Genomic DNA, 23,025 nt, shown 5'->3' with positions numbered 1-23,025 from the left:
TTTAATAACAAATTAGTTAATCAATAAATGATCATTTGATCCTGTTATGCATCATGCCTACCAGGACAATCACACGTATCGTGACACATATAGTATCGCAACCTGTATTGTGTCCTGACGTACACTACATACTGAATGAAACTGAAGTAAGAGGATCTCAATGGAGCAATTCCTGGAACCCAGGCTAAAAGTATGGCAGCCTGGGAGTTGCAGTTTTGCATTTTATTTACCTTTTGTGCTGGGCAGAGCACATCCACTTCACATTTTCTCTCTGTTATTTATTTGGTCACAAGACATTAACTTGTCAACTGCTGCATGGGCATGTCATGTAAACATATTTATTTCTTTATTTATTTTTGTGGTCATCCATATTTTCCAAAATTACATTTCTCCCGACATACAAGCACTCAGAATGATATAGTTAATAAGTTATTTGAATATTAGCTTTGCAATATGTATAGCTTTCTGTGTACTAAAAAGTAAAATATTATTAAATTTATTAATCAATGCATTAAAAAATCGTTTTGAATGATCCATGTGATATAATTTAGTACAGTAGTATCCAGTCTTTATTTGTTACTCTTAAGGACAGTTCATACCAGGGCCGGATTGTGGTATCATGGGCCCCTAGACAAGGAACCAGAACAGCCCCCCCCCCCCCCCCCCCACCAATGTTGAAGGAAAATATGATTTTAACGCCAGATTCAAATAACCACTCCATTGTTTTAATGTGAATACCAAACGTGCAATGCATTCATGAAACAATTAGCTATAAAAGACTTGGCATTACACAGTGACATCTAGTGACTTAAATACACAACTTTTATTTACTGGATTAATATGAAAAGAACCTTTAAAAGACAGTTTTAAAATGTTAGTTAGTGCTCAATATAACAATCTATCTTAAAACTAAAGAGCATGTTACTTAAATTTTTCTAATCACCTCTGTTCTAATTAAACCTTACATCGCAGAGTAATTAAATCATACAATTACCTTATCTTCTCGAGTTCATCTGTGCAAAGTCTCTAATAATGTAAATAAAATCCAGTTTTCTGAGTATATTACATTCCGTGGACATGATGCCAAGGCTGTTTAAGCGATCCTGGTTCATGGTGGCTCTCAGTTCATTCTTAATGAGCCCCATGTGCGAGAATTATTGTTCTCCAGAACAGTTAATGCACATTAAGGATGGGTAAATGCACAGGGCAGTGGTGACATTCAGAAATGTGGAAATCACTTGAGGATTCAGGATAAGCTGAAGGTGGTCAAACACTGTTCTCTTGTCCTTGCCAGAAACAAATTTAGTAAACTGGAGCATTTCTGATGGGAAATATTCGTCCAGATCGGAAGGATAAGTTTGCATGAGTGTAACAGCTTTGTTTTTGATTTCATATTCTGGAAGTAAGGAAGCCAAACAAGTTATACACAATAACATAAGCTTTTGATCAGTGCAAGCAATCTGTTGAAAGAGTATCCAGAATATTTTGGAAAATGTGGACACAAAATCTGTCTCTGCCCCGTTGTAAAACTTTAGTTACACTGGGGCAATCATGATCCTGCAGAGCACCGAGTGGTCGTGTCTGCCATCACACTTCGTCTCGATATTTCATCAGCACTTCAATTTCCATTGCACGGTTTTAGAGATTCAAGTAATTCAACTACCACTGCTTGAATGGATTTACTAGTTTTGTCGAATCTCTCCAGAATGTTATTCCACAAGTCTGCTAGAATCACCGTTTCTATGTGATCCATTTGACTACTGAAATGTTTCGCCATGTGTCTGGTTTCCTGTGTCTGACGATCTCTGTCTTTGGTGATGTATCAAGAGCCTTCTTTATGTGTGCATAGCCATTCTTAAATACCTTAACAACGTCGAATCTCGCTGACCACCTTGTGTCTGACAATTGCTTGATAACAATGTTATCTTTCCCCAGGTTTCTGCGAAGTATTTCCCAGTGGTAAGCAGAAGCAGAAAACAATTATAAATTCCTGACAGAACTCCAAAGAAAGATCCACGCAACTTTCCGCAGCCTTGTTTCCTATCAAGTTTAGTGAATGCCCAGCACAAGGAATATCTGTTGGGTTTACTTCGTTGAGACTGGCTTGCACACCTTTGTATTTTCCAGACATATTATCTGCGTTATCATATGACTGGCCTCGACAGTTTGAAAATTCAATTCCATTTTCCTGACAGTAGTTCAGTTTCATTTCAGCTATATTCTCACCTGAATGATCGCTCACAGGAATGAAGACAAGGAATCTTTCTACCGGAGACCCTGTCACAGTTAGGTATCGCATAATGATCGTGAGCTGATCTGTGTGCAAGTAGTTGGGGGTGCTGTCAACGCTAACAGAAAACTATTTTGCATCCTTAATCTCTTGAATGACTGTCTGTCTGACTTTTTTTTACCCATTAATCCGATTAGCTCTTCACAAATAGAGGAGGAAAGATGTGGTCCCACTTCCAGAATTACCAAATCGTTCAAGGTGATCAGACAGGAATGGATGAGCTCTTGTATTCCTAAACAGTTTCCCTTGTGTGGTGAACCAAGTATCTCATCCTCTCCACAAAATGCCAGACCACGTTCAACAAGAAATGCAATAACCCGAACTACACGTTTCAGTACATTTTTCCAGTACTCCTGCTCCTTTTTGACCTGGATTTCCACTGAGGTGTCGATTCGCCCAGCTTCCTGTCTTCTCGAACAGCACACAAGCAGACTCATTATGCTCTGGGGATTGTTCATGCTCTGCCAATCTAACTGCAACATGTTTCCAGTCATCAAACCCAGAATCAGACAACACGCTTTTCTTTGAGGAGAACAACTTGCATGCAAAACATACAGCAGTGTGGCGTAGTGGTTAGGGCTCTGGACTTGACCGGAGGGTTGTGGGTTCAATCCCTGGTAGGGGACACTGCTGCTGTACCCTTGAGCAAGGTACTTTACCTAGATTGCTCCAGTAAAAACCCAACTGTATAAATGGGTAATTGTATGTAAAAATAATGTGATATCTTGTAACAATTGTAAGTCGCCCTGGATAAGGGCGTCTGCTAAGAAATAAATAATAATAATAATAATACAGTCTTTTGAAGGCGAGTAAAACAACCACTCACGGTCAACTTCTTCCCCGTTGTGAAGTCTGCGTTTAAAAATGGTTCTAGGCAGATGACGGCTATGGCCTTTTTTGTTTTTTTCTCTTGGGTGCAACATATGTTTCACTCCAATTCTGGCAATCACTTGGGACTCGTTCTGTCCAGTATATGCGAAGCGGTTCGTCCAAATTCCATTCAGCCGGATCCTTACTGTGGGTTAAAGCGAAAGGCAGATTGAAGTTACCTTGATCGTTAATTGGCGATGTGGGCAGACTGGGTCCGACTCCTTGTTCTGTACTACTTTCTAATTCTTCAGGCCCTTTATTTGGAACAGTAGCGCCGCCAAAATTCTCGTTGACCAGTTAGTTGTTCAGGTTCATTTTTATAGAATTTAAAACCAAAATTTGATAGTCTTGGAATTTTTTCCAGCAGACATTTTTCACTAGCTTGCTTTTCCTTTTGTTTTTTCATTTCCCTGCACCGCTAAGTTTTTCAAATTTTTTCTTAGTCTCTCTCTCTCTCTCCCTCTGGCCGTCCTCCAACGTGTGCGTGACCAGTAAGAGACGCAAATGTTTAGCTAGCATGATCATGGGGCAAGTGGATTGGATTTTAAACTATACAATTTTTTTTATTTATGTATTTATTTTAACCTGGGATGCGGCCCCCTCGGCAGTTCAGGGCCATGGACAAATGTCCCAGTTGCCCCCCCTTAAATCCAGCCCTGGTAGATATTCAGATACAAACAAGTTCAGTATAAATTTGATACAAATCATATGCAAAGTTTGAAATATGTGAATGCACCCTTGTCACAAAGACGGCAAAGATCGCGCTCAGCATTTAATCATTAAACAGAACAGAAAAACAAAAGGTTTGAACCAAAAACACGGGACACGGCACTTGCGCCAAAATAAATAGACAAACAAAAACGGACAGACACTAACAAACAGGGACGAACAAACACGGTGAGCACAAACAACTAATATTATTATTCTTTATCTTTCTATTTTATTCTACCTCTCCACACCCGTTCTCCACTCACCGAACACCAACCCCGAGTGAAAGAAATGTGCATCTATATATACTGTTGTGCTGGGATTCAATTACTAATTAATTATTCACTTGAATCCCAGCACGTGAATTAATTAAAGTGCAATTCCCCGTGCTCACATATTATTACTTTTTACTTGCACGTGATGTGATGTGCCATCCCCGTGCCTAAATACAAATATACAATTTACACACACGTGAAACACAGACCCGCTTATATCCCGTGTACCAATGCCTATACCGCAACATTTACACACAACAGGTAACATATAACATACACAGGGGGGGGGGCACTTTGCCACAACCCTACACAACATCGTAGGAACCTTTGAAGTCTTCAAATTGAATTAGATAACTGGTTTACAGAGCATCGCCATTGGAATGTAGCTTGTCTCCAGCAGAGCTGCTCATGAAAAGGAAGATAAGGACAAGACTTCCCAGAGCCACAGGAACTCAGCAAAAATGTGCGAAACCTAAAGCCTTTACAGAAAAGTGACAGTCAGATTAAAAGGGGAAAACAGTTGGGAAGAAAGAGCAAAGGTACTGGCACAGGTAGCCCCACGTTCCTTCCTGGTGGAGACCGAAAAAGGTCAAACTCTGAGACGCAATCGTCGCCACCTCCTAAAAACAAGAGAAACACTTTCAGCAACACCGAGATGGACAGTGAACACAGAGAGCTAATACAGCAAGTAAACGAGCAGGATAACAGCAACAAAAACAAAAATTCTGCTTTGTCTCTGGATCATCCTGTAATGGATTCTCCAAGTTCATCTGTGGAGCCATCTACTGCTCAGGAAAGCTTGCTGGTATCAGTGATGAGCCCTTGCGTTGTTCCTCACGCAGAACAATTCGACCATCTTTGCGTTTGATTGAAGACATTTAAAAAAAAAAAAAGGGGGGGGGGGAAAGAAGGGGATTTTTGTTTCCTTTCGTCATGGGTGTAGGCGGATCGCTGCCTATATTCAGAAGAACAGACTTTATTTTGCTCTAGTTGTTACTGTTGTTTGAAAGATTTATTGATATGTCGTAATGATAAAGGTGTCGTAAAGAGAATGGGAGTTTACGTTAGGCGGGAAGAGAACAATAAACACTAATTGACTTACTCCAGACTTGAGTCATGAATCATTACAAGTCCCAGGCAGTAAAGTGCAAAAGCATTAGCCACTGAGGTTGAGGGGACAGTGTTTTTGTTAGTTTACCAGAAAGTCCAGCAGCTAGTAATATATACAATAGCAACAGAATTATATATATATATATATACACACACACACACACACATATATATATATAGTGTATAATATATATATATATATATATATATATATATATATATATATATAATGCTGAGAAAGTTTGTGAACCCCTCAGGATCTTCACATATTTCAAACCTAAAATGTTATTAGATCTTAATCTAAGTCCTAATAGATAAAGATAACCTGATTAAACAAATGACACAAAAACATGATCCTTTTTCAACATTTATTTATCCACAAATGATTCAACATTCAATATCCATGTGTGAAAAAGTATGTGAACCTTTAGATTCAGTAACTGGTGGCACCCCCTTGAGCAGCAATGACTTCAACTAAGCGTTTCCTGTAACTGTTGGTCAGTCTCTCACATCGGTTTTGAGGAATTTTGGCCCATTCCTCCTTACAGAACTGCTTCAACTCGGTGACATTTGAGGGCTTCCTTGCATGGACAGCTCGCTTCAGGCCCTGCCACAACATTTCCATGGGGTTTAGGTCTGGACTTTGACTAGGCCATTCTAAAATGCGAAATTTCTTCTTCTGCAGCCATTCTTTTGTAGATCTGCTTGTGTTTAGGATCATTATTCTTGCTGCATGACCCACTTTCGCTTCAGCTTCAGCTCACAGATGGATGGCCTAAACATTCTCCTCTAGAATCTTCTGATACAATATATAATTCATGGTTGTGTCAATGATGGCAAGCCGTCCAGGTCCTGAGGCAGCAAAGCAGCCCCAAACCATCACACTCCCACCACCATGCTTGACGGTGGGGATGAGGTTCTTGTGTTAGAACGCAGTGTTTGGTTTTCATCAAACATAACGTTTCTCATTGAGGCCAAAAAGTTCTACCTTTGACTCGTCTGTCCAGAGAACATTGTTCCAGAAGTCTTGAGGATCATCTATGTGCTCTTTGGCGAACTTCAGACGAGCAGCAATGTTCTTTTTAGAGAGCAGTGGTTTCCTCCTGGCTATCCTTCCATGAACACCATTCTTGTTCAGTCTTATTCTGACAGTTGTGTCATAAACACTCACATTAGCCAAGGCGAGAGTGGCATGCAGATCCTTGGATGTTACTCTGGGGTTCTTTGTGACTTCCTTGATGATTTTCCAGTTTGTTCTTGGAGAGATTTTGGTAGGATGACCGCTCCTGGGTAGAGTGACTGTGGTCTTGAACTTTCTCCATTTGTAGACTATCTGTCTGACAGTGGCTTGGTGGAGCCCCAAATCCTTAGAAATGGTTTTGTAACCCTTTCTAGACTGATGAGCATCAATAACTGTTCTTCTGAGGTCCTCTGAGATTTCTTTTGATTGTGGCATGCCGTGTTTCCACACACCTGTATGGTGAAGACCAAACTCACAAAGTTTCTGATCTTTATATAGGGTGGGGCCTCCCAAACTCACCCCTGAAGATCTACCTAATTATTTAAACACCTGATTCTAATTATCCCCTTAATTGAGTTGATAAAACCAGGGGTTCACTTGCTTTTTCACATACCCTGAATCTTAATTACTCATTGTTTGTCTAATTCATACATCATTTTGTTTCAAAAGACATGGAATTGGTTAATATAAACCCTATTGGATATTTAGACTGGTTTTGATTCAAGGCGGCTATCATGGTAAAACTATGGAATTTCCATAATTATCATTGGGGTTCACAAACTTTTTTCTCAGCACTGTATATAGCAAAACAAAAACAATGTTTGTTTGTTTTTTTCCAAACCTGTTCGTAGATTCCTTCTACGGACCAGTAGTCGCATTGCATTCAAAACAACAAAACAATGTTATTTAACAAAAAAAGGGAATAACTTTTCTGTCCTTTTACTTCTTTTTTATTTATTTTTTTGTAGCGAGAGAAACAAACACTATAGACTTAACTGTTCTTGATGGCTGCACACATCCTCATTTGAATTTCCTTCAGCCTCCTGCCTTTTTTTTCCTACCCCCAAATGAAAAAGGAAAGTTTCTAAAATTTAAAGAGGCATACTGTTCACATTTGAGACAGGACATGTTTTTAAATGGACTCTAAAGCTAAAATAAATGAACACATAAATTGCGCCTGATTCATACATTTTATCCTGCAGACTGATGCCTCTGACGAAGCAGGACTAGGGACTGATCTCTCCCTGGAGGTAGAGGGTGTGGGGCATTCGGTATTTTCTGTACATTATAAACATCCTGCTCTCTGATTGGTTAGCTCTGTTCTATCAGTTAATCCCACACAACCTCTCAACGCAGATGTATCACCAAAAGCTTTGAATTTAAATTAATACACCATTATTTTATAACGTTTAATATCTGTAAATTATCACTAATTAAATTTTTTTTTTTTTTTATCTTTTTAATGGAAAAACTTTTGATAAATGGTATGGAGATCAATTTCCCGAATCTGACAAAGTATCGGTACCAGTAATTAACTTTACTTTGAAAGAAAAACGTCACAGTTGAATAACAGAAACAGAACTAAATAAACTCGAACTTGAACAAAACAAACAAACAAAAAACACAATAAAAGCTTCCAAATGGGCTGTGAACATCATACAAAACTGGCTTCAAGAAAAAAAGTAAACCTGTTACCTTTCATTTACTTTCTCAGGAAGAATTGAACAGTCTCCTTAGGGAATGTTATGCTTCCGTAAGAAATAAAGATGGAGAGCAGTACAGCATTTCCAGCTTTATATCAGTCTGCGAGCCGGTATCAATCGCTTTTTGAATGATCCGCCGTACAGCAGAAAAGTTAATTTAGCGAAAGATGCTGCATTTAACACAGCAAAACAATGTATCCGTAGCAGTAATTAAGAATAAAAACTGAGACGAAGTGGAAATGAAAAAGCAACACACTATCCTCCAATAACACCTGCAGACCTGGAGAAGCAAAAAAAAAAAAAAAATCGTGTTACTTATCAGACTTATGTAATTTACAAAGTTATATATGGCCATTAATTAATTAGTATAATAGGTTAATGTAATTGATATGCAGAAATGTACTTAACATTTTAATAAATGCATGCTTTATTCACAATTAAACGTATGTTAATATATAAAAATATACATGTTTAAACAAATTTTATTTTAGCAGGAAGCTGCTTGTATGAGAGACTCAGAGACAAGGTATGCTGTAATCCAGAAGGAAATGACTAGACGTCATAAAAAAACAAAATTAACCGAAAGCAAGCTTCTGTGCGCCTCTCTTCATGTGTGTGTGGGCCCGTCTGCCCGCATGCAGTTTTTGTAAAATGTCCCAAACAAACGGCGACCTTTCGGGGCCCCAATGATATAGCGTAATTTGCGTATAGGTTAATCCGGTCCTGTTTGTTCGGCAAGGTTTTTGCTGTGGTTGGTATAACGGTGAGAGGGAAAACACAATATTGTATTCGTAATGAGTTTAGAGAAAGGGAAAATACTAATGTTGTATTTAGTTTAGCAGTATATAAAACTAAAAACATTCCAAACCCCAGAAATGACTTCGACATGCACATCCTGCCCACAAATAAAATAACCCCACAATTTCAGGTGTAACATACGCTACTGCTATGCAGAAGCCACATTTTTTATTTTATAACAGTTTTTGTTTTACTTCCATCTCCAGTAATGTGGAATCCCAAATGCAAAATAAATACAACCACCACTTTACAAATTTTGCGGTCAACACGTGAAGAAAGCGCCACTTGTCCAAGCCACCAGCTGCAACCTGCCAAAGCTTTTCTACCGCTGTGTCAGCTGACAGGAACTAGAGACCTGGAAGTTAATACGAGAAGGGAGGTCAACAGAGCTCTTCCTGCAGCTGCAATTTGTGAGTAGACAAAAGTAAAATAAATGTTTTCTATAAAATATTGGGTTACAGTTTGATAATGCGAATCAGTGGATGCGAGAGGCATTATGACAACGCAGTGCTTTGTAATGCAGTGTATCAGTGACGAAATCGTGCAGGTTTGTTTGCTGCTGTGCTGCACGAGCTGTCATTATTTCAGATTATGATGTTTAAAATTTGTTTACGTTTTTGGACAAACACATATTTGTACGTGTAAGGAACGTTCTGTGGCTATTGTGTGTGGTTTGTGAAACCAAAGCAAAGAGAATTACAATGTTTGAATTTAACATGCATATAACGCCAATTTTAAATTATTGGTTTATGTTTATTAATTTTATTTTAAAACCAAAACAAATAAACCCAAAAACACAACAGTACTTATTGTCTGTTACAACTCTAAATTGTTACTTTCGTGTTTTGTGATAACATTTACACTGAAAAACCAGAACTAGTAAATGCCATGATCTGGGCGTTTTTGTGATGTTACCTGAGGCTTTGTTTTATTATGTAATTGCTGTAATGCCTCTTGTATTGATTTAAACATCCGGGAACATATGCCGTATTTAGTTTTATTCAGCGTTTAGAATGGAGTGTTTTAAGGCATGGGTGCTTTGACCATTTATATACTGTAGTATGATGGTACATTTTGAAATATTCTTACACATGAACTACTGGAAAACGTTTTTAATTCTGTGCACTGTAAATATAAGTGAACAGTAAAACATAAAACATTTTTTAAGCTTTTGCTACAAATTGGGATTTACTGTATATTACTGTAAATGGTCTATAGAATTGGTCTTTCAGTGGTGAAAAGCTACTTTTGTAGGGTGCAGCTGCAGCATCATTGTTCTTTTTTTTAAGTAATTTACTTTTATTTGCGCCAAGAGAAGATCTTCTTATTGTTTTTGTTCCTTTTTTTATTTTTATTGTGCTTACGAAAGACTGCTTTGTGGTTCAAACCTCACCTTTCCAAACTCTCTCTTAATTTTGAACCTGACACACTTTATAGCATAATGGGTTCTGTAGTTTTAGTGGAGTGACATATTGGGGTTAGTGTTTACTAACCCCAATATGTCACTCCCCCACACAAATAAGCACTGGTATTGTACCAATATTAAACATGTTACCTCTGCTCTAAATACAGTACAGTGTATATATATATATATATATATATATATATATATATATATATATATATATATATATATATATAACATTAAAAATGATAGCCAGCAATTTTAAAGCAATTTCCGGACAGTTGTATTTCAAACATGCAGAAGGTACAGTTGGTATTGCACTTCCCTGGAAATGTGTGTGCACTATTGGGGCATTTGAAAAATGGAGGTTATCAATAATAATAATAAAATACAACTCTGAGGTTTCATCAAAATGGGGACAGCTTCATGTAAAAATACAATATTTATATGCCCCTGTATGAAGTTCACATTTGACAGATATTTATTTAAACCTCACATTGGTTGAATCCCTTCACCAATACTGTTAAAAGCTAGATTTGATGTAAAACCAAACATAAAAATGTTTTAGACTTCATGGCTATTGTGAATACAATTGGAGTGCTAAGTTCCCAGAGTATTCACATTTTTATTTGTTATTTCCCCTCGGTGTCTAGGAGTAGGTCCTACTCTTCCTCTTGTATTCAAGTCTATTTTAAGACAGTTTTCAACCTTTTTGTTTTTTTTCCTGCTCTGTAGGGATTGAGTGTAAACTAGGTTTGGAACTTTCTGCTTCTTTGGTGGTACCACCTTCTACAGTGAACACGTGCAAAAAAATACATCTGTGAAATCCTTGATATAAAGTAAAAAATGCACAAGGTATCGGTAATCCACAATTTATTTAAGAACCTTTGCAATTATTTGTATTTCATTTTTATGTTTTGTCCAATTTAAGTTTACATGACATGTATAATAATATTATTAATATACAAAAATACATACAAAATGTGTTTAATCTAGATTTTCACAATTTCAAAAATTCCACATCATTCATTTAAAAAGTGTATCTTTTGAAATTTGAAAATACCATTTATAAATGCCAATACTTATCTTTAGTGTACAGTAACATAAGTGATAAAAATCATGTGAACAATAATGAATTAACAGTGTAAAATGTGTGTTTAACATGATAACTGTAACTTTTGTCCAGGGATGTTGATCGTTAAACTATACAGTACAGGGATGTGCAATGTTTGAAAAAAAGTTCTTGTCCAATGGACAAAATGCTAGAAAAATCTTTGTCCTGCTTGAAAAAATCTACTTGCCCCCTCACCGTCCCAGAAAACACACACACAAATAGAATATAACTTTTAGGATTTTGCTTTTATTAAACAAAAAGCAATCAATTTGTGGTTAATAATAATTTTTGCTTCATGAAATCAAATTAAGAAAACAAAATTCAGTCCAGACATACTTCCCAAAACTGTGCCCATCTAATTTTTGTGCATGACACATGGCAAAACAAAAATAATAATTCAACTAAAAAGATTCAAACTAAGTCAGACTTCACGCACCAGGCCAACAGAGATACCTTTTATTATGAGGAGCAGCATTGCAGTATCTTAGGTTTCGGTTTCGATTACCATATATACCATGATTTTAAAGCGCAGCATTACTGGAGAGCATACTAAATTGCTTTACATAATGAAGAATGCTTACCGACCCAAAATCATTTCTTTTCCTTTTTTTCTTTTTTACACAGATGATGTTGAGTTGACAGATCTATCTGGTGGCGAACTTCTTCTTCACATTTTGCACCTGTGAAACAATTTGGTGTAAAAGTCTTTCTGATCAGTTCCCACTGATACTTTTTACAGTTTTTAGGTAGGAGATCACTAAATTACACTTATGGAGAGAAATTAATTTGAGTACATTTTAAAATTTATTTTTTACATTCAAACTAGGTAATTGTAGGGTATATTTCATTGTAGAGTGAAAACATTATTATCATAATGATCTTCAGATTCTCAGCTGTTTAGAAAGGTATAATAATGTATATGTTCGGTGGATATTTGTTCTGATACACAAGCCGAAAGTCATGTTATGTCAGTCAGACCTCAAACAGGTAGAACGTTCACGGGAGTGAAAGGGTTAGAGGATTGGTTTCTAAACTACATTACCCAGAAGAACAGTGATGGTGCTTGTTTAATACATTTTGGTTTCATATATGGCCATTGGATAAACAGAAACAATTTTGTTTTGTGGGCATTTCAGTGGCTGCTGCAGTGTCGGTCTCATAGTGCATAGTTGTATTAAAAATAATTAAGTAAATCTAGGCTATAGTTTTACAAACCTACTGCCAACCACCCGAATATATAGTGATTTATTTTTGTAACAATTAATGTGTGAATCACCCAGAAAACACTGATTTTTATTTGTTTGTTTGAATTAGCCTAACATTTCATCAACATAATAGGCTCTCTGTATTTATTTTTTGTTGTTTTATAAATGAGTATGAAATTGCCTTGGTGCCCTGGGATTGGATTTATATTTGGCTTTCTGCCCCCTAAAACTGCCTTGGTGCCCCTGAATTTTCATGCCCAATGAAGGCAACATTGCCTTGCCCTTCTTGGCCTTAACATCATGCTGTGTTAGTTACACTTTCTTTTTTTTTTTTTAGCTTTTCATTTCTATGTGCGAGATTCCGCAATTTAGAGTTTTCAGGACCGTACGTGATTCCCTAGAAATCTGTTGCTAGGAAAATTTCTAGAACATTGTGACAAAAGAAGAAAAAAGTACTTGTCCGATGGGCAAAGTGTAACAGTAAAACTTGTCCCTCACACAAATGTTGTTCTCCTGGGCGTTGGGCGATATGAATTGCACACCCCTGCAGTATTATTTTATTTATTCATTTTTTAAACAACAGGCTACACCGTTGCTTCGCTTGTGGTTCTGTAGCAGTAAAATATTGGTGCTATTTCTGGTGGTAGGGGACATTTGCTTCTAGTGTTTTAATAGCTTAAATTTTAAGGGGTAGATGTACTAAAGTGTTGCGCCTGTCGCAATAGTGACAAACCAGTTGCAAATGAGTCGTTAGTCTAGGGTAAAATGTACTAAACATGCACAATGCTGTTAGCGACTTTTTAGAGAATGCTTTGCGGCAGCAATTTTTGTTTGCGGTTCAACCGTAGATGAATATGTAATTATGGGCATTTCTGCATAAATTCGCAAAAAGGGGGCAGAGATAGTGCAAATGAGGGTTCACAAATATTAAATTGAGAAAGGGCTGCAACTAAAGGGTACATTTTGACCTTCGAAGGTTCGGAACATATTACCGAAGGAAGGTTCGAACCTTTGATGGTACTCATTTGCATAATTTAATGGTTAGGTCATAGCTATTTGTTTATATTTGATTGAAATCCTGTTATTTTACAGGTAATCCATATAAATGGAGTAAAACATTTACATGTAGTTTAAAAATATGTTATGTAGAACAGTAATCATGTTTTTATAATTTAAATAAAAATACACGTTGTTTATTTACACGTAATTGAGGCTGCTTGCGATATATACAGTAAGCTTGCATTGCACCAGCACCAACTGCATCAGACAAAGCTTTATTTAACAGTCACCGTTCCAAGCAGGTTATCAGTCACGGTTTACGACTACTAAAAATATTAATAATACTAATAATAATATGAACTTACACTTGTCAAGTGACCCCAGAGATTGGTTATGCCTCCATGATACGAGTCGCTTGCAGTTTGCATTCGTTTTTTTTTTTTGGTCGTCTGGGCATTTAACAAAAAAATCCCAAACAGCAGAGGGGTTTCAAGACATTTCTTTCAATACAGCTTATGCTATACAGTGCTTTGCTGTCAAGATGGCGAATGAAGAAATTAGCTTCTGGTTAACACGAGCTGGAGGGGCTTTTCGAAATTAAAATTATTAGTGTTAGTGTATATTTTGTATGTTTCAAACATATTCTACCATAGCACTTATCTTACACTGTCTTGTACACTAGGTATTCAGTACATATTTTACTGAAGCTATACAGCCACTAGAGGTACGAGCCCACTGCTTTGCATACTATACCCTGCTCCATACACGGCAGCGGCACCATGTAGAGTTGTGCGTAATGTATAACGATTTGGTAGCGGATTTTAATAACAACATTTGTTTACGTAATATGGATTATACAAATCAAAAGATCGAATTTTGCATGTGAGTGACATTTAATGTGTGATTTATAGTATTCACACATTGTCAAACAGTTTCTGTTAACAGGAAAAAGAAAAAGAAAAAAAAAACATACAGTGCGTGAACCCGTCTGACAAACCTTCGAAGGTTTAAAACAATCTTTGAATCCCTGGCTAGCGAACGAACCTTCGAACCTTCAGACACAGCCCTATAATGAGATGTACTAAATCTGCTGACAATTGCGACACTTAGAATTGCATCAATTTGTTAAGAGCTTTTGAAAGCATGTTTTAAACCGTCGTAATTGTTGCTGGCATTTCCCAGTCTGCTTTTTCTTGTGCTAGTTGTGCTCAATGCATTTTTGAGGTGAACACCCAAGTACCTAATTTTCACTAAAGTCAGGGTGTACTTACAAGCCTTGAAAACACATTTCTATGACATTTGTGGTTTCCCTAGCGTGATGGGAGCAATAGACTGCACACATGTGCCACTAACCCCTCCAGCTCATTCTGAGCATCTGTATAGGACCATGATCTGTTGTGTGTTAATTGTGTAGGCTACAAAGTAGACCAAGTTAAAAATAATAATTAAAATAAAATAAATTAAAAAAAAACCTAAAATCATTTAGTTTCAATTTAATGATTTATTTGCATTGTACACCAATGTGTACAATGCAGCAGCATGATTTAGTTTGTGTTACCAGTAGGCTAAAGTAAAAAGAGTGCGCTAGGTATTCATTTGATTTTAGTACTGTTCTATATACTGTATAGGTCTACTGTACAGATTTATATTTTTACATAATGTAATGTGTCGCCTACCCAAAACACATTAGTGTTATTTCAACGCAATGATTTAAATTTAAAATACATCGAGAACTGTTTTTAAACCCGACACCTCCTTATGTCAGACAAACATGTCCGGTTTAGCGAGGGGTTACTGTATGATTATAAAAAGCTTTTTGGGAGTGAAGGTGGAGGCCCCACTATAGAATCTGATGGGATTAAACTGCCTTTCATTTTTTATATATAACAGTATTAAAATAGGTAAAATGAAGACGGAACAGAATGCATTGTACAGATGACGTTTACATTTAACAAAAACAATGTTATTTTGATTCTTGCATCCTTGCATGCATAGACGTTATTCTTGGGGGACCCTCTGCTGCAGCAAACCATAACTCAACTTCCGCTATTTATTTGAACAATGTCGCCTAACACTTGCAATGTATGCTAGAGATCTCACGAAGAAGATGCAACAAATATTTAAATTAGTATATTGCTGCTCTTTTCATTAACATGTTTTCTCTTGGTACATACGATAAAATGTATACTTTGTGAATTGTCACAACGAAGATGCTAATTGTGGTATGTTTGCGCTGTGACTGGCCCTTAGTACATCTACCACTTAGTGTGACTTAAGGCAGTTTATATATATCTCTGGCACTGCTCTGGCCTCGTTCTCCTCCTACCTCTCCAACCGCACTTACCAGGTAACCTGGCGTGGAGCAACCTCCACACCTCGCCCTCTCAACAGGAGTCCCCCAAGGGTCAGTCTTGGGTCCTCTCCTGTTCTCTCTCTACACCCGCTCCCTGGGCCCCCTCATCGCATCCTATGGTTTCTCGTACCATTTCCCACCTCTGACTCCACCATCCCCATCCCCATCCCCTCCCGTATCTCTACCTGTCTGTCTATATATGCGCAGAAAAGGTGTATTTTAGGGGAAGAATTGAATTTATATTGTAGCTGGACTGTATGTTTCAGAAAACGTCTATTAACCTATTAGTGTGGGGTTTTGATTGGAGGGGAGCCATCTTCACGCTGAGCCTGCATTCCTGCTTGAAGCCTTCCTGTCGCTGTTCCGTATCCACGACCCAGCCTAGGGCGGTCTTTTGACGGATCTCTAGCCATTTCCTGCCTTCTACACCAGTAGTAATTGGAAATTTGGGTGGCCTTGCTTATTTATTTTGATGGAATGCAGTGGGTTATATTTTCATGGCACTTTCTCAGCAGTGCAGCATTTCAAATCCCACAAAGGATGAAAATCAGGGTTAAATAAGGGGGCCAAACATACCTCATTTCAATTAACGCAAATCTTTCTGCAGCGTAAACATTTGATTTCCTGGAAGTCTTTTGAGATTGTTAAACTTGACCTGCGAATGTATTTAGAAATAGAACATTTTTGCATTTTGTTTTTAAAGTAAAAAGAAAATAGGCAAACAAACAATTGTCGCATAATCTTTTAAACATAGCATCCAAAAAATGATAATGATAATGACACAAATGGTACACTTGTTTGTTTACTACTGGATCAGCAAAAAGAGTGAACTTTGTTAATAAATAAATAATCTAAATAAATAACGTAATAGCAACAACTTGTGAACATACTCAAAATGTTATATATTTTAATGCCAGATGCACAGCATAATTCTGTTATCATAAAATGCATGTTTTTCACTGTTTTTAACATGCAGAATTGTTACTACGTGGCACATCACCCCTAGTAGAAAACTCCAGTCACATAAATAAAACCTCTTACTATATTTGAGAACTTTTGTTAATGCCACTGGCCACTCTCTTCCTGTCCAAATTCACATGGGAAATGGACTTCAGCTCAAAGGTGCCGCCCCCCCCCCCCCCCTCCGCCCCTATTGACCAACTGTGTAACTATTTACTTTCCTACTGAATGTTGAACATTCTGAGTGTTACTGTAGATTGTATTCTGGTGCACTTAAATTCAGTGTACACAGTTACACCTTTGACTGAACATGGAATCAGTCATTTCTATTCACAGCCTTTGAGCTGCATGTAATACTGTTGTATGTATTCATTTATTTCAGAATTTACAGTGGTTTGCAGAAGTATTCACCCCCTACCAATAATGTCACATTTTGTTGAATTACAAATAATGTATGCACAGTTTTTCAAAAAAACTTTTTTTATTCAAAGCTGTAGTGGTTAAACTGAACACTTTTATATGAGAAGGAGGTTAAATGTCTGCAAAACTTGCAAAGAAAGTGTACAAAATGAAATATACTGGTTGCATAAGTATTCAGCCCCTTAAGTCAGTACTTGGTAGAAGCACCTTTTGCAGCAATTACTGCTATGAGTCTTTTTGGATAGGTCTCTACTAGCTTTGCACAGTAGGATGGTGAAATCTTTGCCCATTCTTCATGGACATCTTCATGGAAAATTGCGCCAGTTCTGATAAGTTTTTTGGGGATCGTCGATGGACTGCAATCTTCAAGTCTCGCCATAAATTTTCGATTGGATTCAAGTCAGGACTTGAATCTGGGCCACTCAAGAACATTAATTCTTTACTTGTTCAACCACTGCTTTGGCTTTGTGCTTCAGGTCATTGTCCTGCTGAAATGTGAATTTCCTCCTGTTTCTTGGCTGACTCAAACAGGTTTTCCTCAAGGATTCACTTGTACTTTGCACCATCCATTCTCCCCTCTATCCTGACAAGCTTCCCAGTCCCTGCTGAAGAGAAGCATCCCCATAACATGATGCTGCCACCACCATGCTGGACAGTTGGGATGGTGTTGACTGGGTGATGTGCAGTGTTGGGCTTGAGCCAGACGTAACGCTTGGAATTTAGACTGAAAATTTTTTGTCTCGTCTGACCACAAAACCTTTTTCCACATGCCTGCAGTATCATCTTGCTCGCAAACCCCAATACGTGCTTTAAGATGAGGCTCTTTGAGTAATGTTTTCTTTCATGCCATCCATCCATACAGACCAGCTTTGTGGGACCGGCTTAATGTTGATGTGTGAACACTGACTCCCATCTCAGACACAGAACTTTGCAGATCTCTCAATGTCATTGTTGGCTTTAGAGTGACAACCCAAACCAGTTTCCTGCTTGCCCGGCTGCTCAGTTTGGGAGGGCAACCTGATCTGGGTAGTGTCTGGGTGGTATGATGCATCTTCCACTTCTTAAGGATGGACTTCACTGTGCTGAGAGGGATAATCAGCACCTTTTTGAAATTTTCTTGTACCCTTCTCCTGTTCTGTGCCTCTCTACCACTTTATGTTTCGAAAGCTCTTTTGTCTTTATGGTTGCTTTGTGGATCACTATGTGAGTTGCAGCTTGAAAGTCTTTATATACCGGAGGGAAATTCTCTACAAGTTAAACCACTTTGGGTACACACAGGCTGAAACCATTTCACTCATTTTGTGACCTTTCAAACAAATCATTTGCACCTGAGCTGATTTAGGGCTGCAGTAGCAAAGGGTTTGAATACTTATGCAACTGAGATTAATTTGTTTTTCTCTGTAAATCTTACTTATTTATATTCTATATGAATTTATTTAACTTTATCAATGTGGAGTAGTTTGTGTAGATTCTACATGTAAAGTCTAATTTGAAAGCTTTGCAGGGGGGTGAATACTTCTACAAACCACTGTATATTAATGTATGTATGTATTTATTTATTTATTTATTTATTTATTTATTTATTTATTTATGTTTTACTTTTACCAAATATATAGGCTGTCCTTCAGCATAGCTTATTCTCAGAAATTAACGTTCCTTTCTGCCCAGTGGGGACCAGAAATAGCGTTACTCTCATGGAAGCTTATTAAAACTGTCATCAACCAGTATCGAGAGATGAAACCGTACTTTCTTGCGCCAATAGGGACAACAATGAGTGTTACACTGGCAGGAAACCAAACATTTTCAGATCTCAGGATCGGAATCTTAGAATGAGGATGATGGCTCGAAATATCTAAAAAATATAAGTCCCGAGTATACTGCTTGTCTCAACTAATCAGTAACATAACACGCTTGAAAACTGAAGGTTATAGGTTCAAATCCCAAGTATACCAGATCCTTTTTTTTTTAATATAAAGAAATCTTTTTTTGCAGGCAACTGTTCCATTTTAAAACAAATAATTAAATATAAATGATATAGACATCACAATAAGTGTGTTCCCTAGTATATTTCCATGTTGACAAAACAAGTTAATTGTCATTAAAATTGGATGTCCCGTAGTATACATATGCGTGGATTAAAACTCCTTGGGGTCTTAACAAAATACATTGGGAGAAAAAGGAGGAGAAGGACATTTTTACCTTACTTTGGCGACTTATTTCTCTTACTGTATGACAGGTATTGACTTTTTTTTCCTACATTTCATGTAAGAGTGTTGGGAACTACAGATTAAAAGTGAAATGGTGCTTTTGGCTGATTTACTTTCACCAATACCCTGAAAACATGTAAACTATCCTTGCTGTTAGAGAGTCTGGCAGTTCTTGCACTTCACTGATAACTACCGTTCCTCTCAATCACTGCATGTCTGGTCTGGTCACTAGACAGGGAGACTATGCAAGTCTATACTGGATGTTACACACTGCCCACATATATATATATACACACACTACCGGTCAAAAGTTTTAGAACACCCCCATTTTTCCAGTTTTTATTGAAATTTAAGCAGTTCAAGTACAGTGAATAACCTGAAATGGTACAAAGGTAAGCGGTAAACTGCCAGAGGTTAAAAAAAAAAGTTTAGGTTACCAAAAACTGAAAAATAATGTACATTTCAGAGTTCTACAAAAAGGCCTTTTTCAGGGAACAAGTAATGGGTTAACAACTTACAGCTGTTCTGCAGCAATGGAAGTAAATTAAGCCTTGAAAGTTGATGCTAACAATTCCTACAGGTGTCCCAACTTTTGTTGATTACTTACAAACCCTCTGTCTGTATAAAAGCAGTGTTGGAACAGACTGTGTTACTACACCCTCTTATTTGGACAGTATTGTACTGCAGGAAGTAGTATATTGCTCTCATAATGGCGAGAAAAAGGCAATTAACAAAGGAAGACAGACAGACCATTATAACCCTTAAAAGTGTAGGTCTTTCCTTTAGAGAAATTGCAAAGAAAGCCAAGGTGTCAGTGAGTACAGTTTCCTACACCATCAAAAGGCACTTGGAAACTGGAGGAAACTCTGACAGGAAGAGGTCTGGCAGACCCAAAGCCACAACAGAATCAGAAGACAAGTTTCTGAGAGTCAACAGCTTGCGTGATAGGCGGCTCACAGGACAACAGCTTTAAGCACAGCTTAACACTGGTCGAAGTAAGCAAGTCTCAGTTTCAACAGTGAAGAGAAGACTTCGAGCTGCAGGTTTGACAGGTCGAGTGGCAGTAAGAAAGCCATTGCTAAGATGGCAAAATAAGAAAAAGAGGCTTGCCTGGGCCATGAAGCACCGCCAGTGGACTACTGAAGACTGGAAGAAGGTCTTATGGACCGATGAATCAAAATTTGAAATCTTCGGTTCATCACGCAGGGTTTTTGTACGCTGTCGAGTAGGCGAAAGGATGGTTCCTCGGTGTGTGACACCAACTGTCAAACATGGAGGAGGAAGCGTGATGGTCTGGGGCTCTCTTGCTGGATCCAGAGTCGGCGACTTGCACAGAGTGGCACCCTGAACCAAAACTGCTACCACAGCATTTTGCAGCGCCATGCAATACCCTCTGGTATACGCCTAGTTGGTCAGGGGTTCATCCTACAGCAAGATAATGACCCAAAACATACCTCCAGGCTATGTCAGAACTACCTTAGAAGAAAAGAACAAGACGGTAGGCTTCAAATCATGGAATGGCCAGCACAGTCTCCAGACTTAAACCCCATCGAGCTGGTTTGGGATGAACTGGACAGAAGGGTGAAAGCAAAGCAACCTACAAGTGCAACACATTTGTGGGAACTTCTGCAACTGTGTTGGGAAGAACTTTCCGAACAATATTTGATTTCCATTGTAGAAAGAATGCCACGAGTGTGTTCGGCTGTTATATCTGCAAAAGGTGGCTACATTGATGAGTCCAAAATTTAGATTAAATTTTGTTAAACAAAACGATTCCATGATTTATTTTTTTATCTCCAATTGTTTATTTGTTCTAATGCTTTAATTTCAGAGTACATTGAGACATTAAACTGAGTACATTTCAATAAAAACTGGAAAAATGGAGATGTTCTAAAACTTTTGACTGGTAGTGTATATAAATAAATACATTTATTTTTTAGTTTTTTTAATCCGTGCCAATTGATTTGATTTGATTGAATTAATTAATCTGAATACTGCTGCCCCAAAATTCATAAACCCCAATTTCTGAAGACCTTTCACTATTAATACAGTATGTAAAGTTGGTCTATATCACCCCTGGGGGGAAAAGTCCCATGTGTAGAGTTTAAAGGCAGTAGTATGTAGTTCTGCTCTGGTTTAGCTCTTTAATATGGACCTCAAAGAGTTTAGAGTGTGATGTTTAAATCATTAAAATGTAGTCCTCTGTGCTGCAAGGGTAACATGGAGTACAGTATTATTGTACTTCAGAGTAGCCTGCTGTATTTAGATATTAATGCTATTGGCCTATATTTCCTGTTACCATTTTTAAAATATAAATGTAATGTGTTATTAATACTCTGAGGAATTTCTGGGTTTTATTTATTGTATTTTATATTTTTCATTTGATTTCTGCCGAGCATTTACTTTCTCAAGAAAATAAACAAATAAACACAATAAATGAAATAAGTGAATAAAAAGTAGAAGGATCTTTAAAAAAGAAGTAGAAAAAGTCTTCCACAGGAGAAAATGTTTATTTAAAACAAAATAAAATAAATAAGAGTTGAGTAATTAAGACAGATGTTTTATACCCTGCAAACAGACACAATGGGACTTACAAAAGCTCTGAGAATTATGTAATGTGTTATATTCATGTATAACATGTTTAAACTAAATATTTGGAAATTAAGCAATATTTTAACAGGAATAAAAGGTGTTGTGTTTTCATTTATATATACCAGATATAAAGGAGTTCATCTTTAATTTGTTTTTAAAAAGTATGAGCAAGTGAAATAGAACCCTTAAAGGAGCCCTACCTAGATCTGTAGTTTGTGTCCTGGTAAGTGACAGTTTTACAGTACATACCAGGCAGTGGAGTTGCAGTCTGTTTTGCATCTTGAGTAAACTTGTGGACTGTTGTCTTGAATATTTCACCCGAGGGAGGGTGCTTGGCAGAGGAGTCATGACCAGGGTCACTGGAAGTATTTGGAAAGTTATAATTGATTTAAATCTTTATCTTCTCAAAGGGTGTGGGTCTAGTGTGACATTTCCCACTGTCACTCAATTATAGTACCTTCCCTGTGGCTTGCCCAATTCTAATTACTTTTAATGAGCGCAGAGGGATTCATACAGTACACTGCTTAGATTTTATAAACAAAACCACAAGAATGGTGCCTCCTGAAGAAAATCCCCTGATGACGACTGGTTGTCATTGCCATGCTGCACACTGTGCTGTATTAAACTGTACTGCCTCTAGTCAAGAGCGGTTCATCTTACAGTGACAAGATGTTGTATAATAAGTGTCATTTTCATATTAGATTACAACAGTATACTGTATATGTTAAGAACTTTTATTTGCAAATACACTTGCCAAAATACTGTACCATCTAAAAATTGAGTTCTGTTGTTTCTCAACTGGCATGCCTTTGTAAGTCTCAAACTGCCAGCAATACAATAATATTGGTAAATATCGGCCACAAAACTTGTGTGTAGCAATGAGATGCTTATTTGGATGGGTACAGTAGATGGATACCGTAGATACAGTAAATTATGAAATGCAGTCATTGTAGAATGTAGTCTTGTAAAAGGTACTGGTTTGTGACAAAAAAATG

At 37.4% G+C, this 23,025-nt stretch overlaps 1 protein-coding gene across 4 annotated transcripts in view; it reads left to right on the top strand.

The window, feature by feature from the left end:
* The first annotated feature begins 8,959 nt into the window (after nucleotides 1-8,959).
* LOC117399860 (exocyst complex component 2-like) overlaps nucleotides 8,960-23,025 on the top strand; it is a 179,089-nt gene continuing 165,023 nt past the window's right edge. The window contains exons 1-3 of one of the 4 annotated variants that reach the window (XM_059022618.1): nucleotides 8,960-9,185; nucleotides 10,916-11,035; nucleotides 11,919-12,040. The gene's annotated coding sequence lies outside the window, so the exon portion shown is untranslated. The remainder of the gene's footprint in view (nucleotides 9,186-10,915; nucleotides 11,036-11,918; nucleotides 12,041-23,025) is intronic. The other 3 variants (XM_059022617.1, XM_059022619.1, XR_009328500.1) reach the window with 3 other exon arrangements.

Source organism: Acipenser ruthenus, chromosome 4 (genome assembly GCF_902713425.1).
Source record: "Acipenser ruthenus chromosome 4, fAciRut3.2 maternal haplotype, whole genome shotgun sequence".
NCBI lineage: Eukaryota > Metazoa > Chordata > Actinopteri > Acipenseriformes > Acipenseridae > Acipenser > Acipenser ruthenus.
The sequence above is the reverse complement of the archived record's forward strand: the minus strand, read 5'-3'. Positions and strand labels throughout refer to the sequence as shown.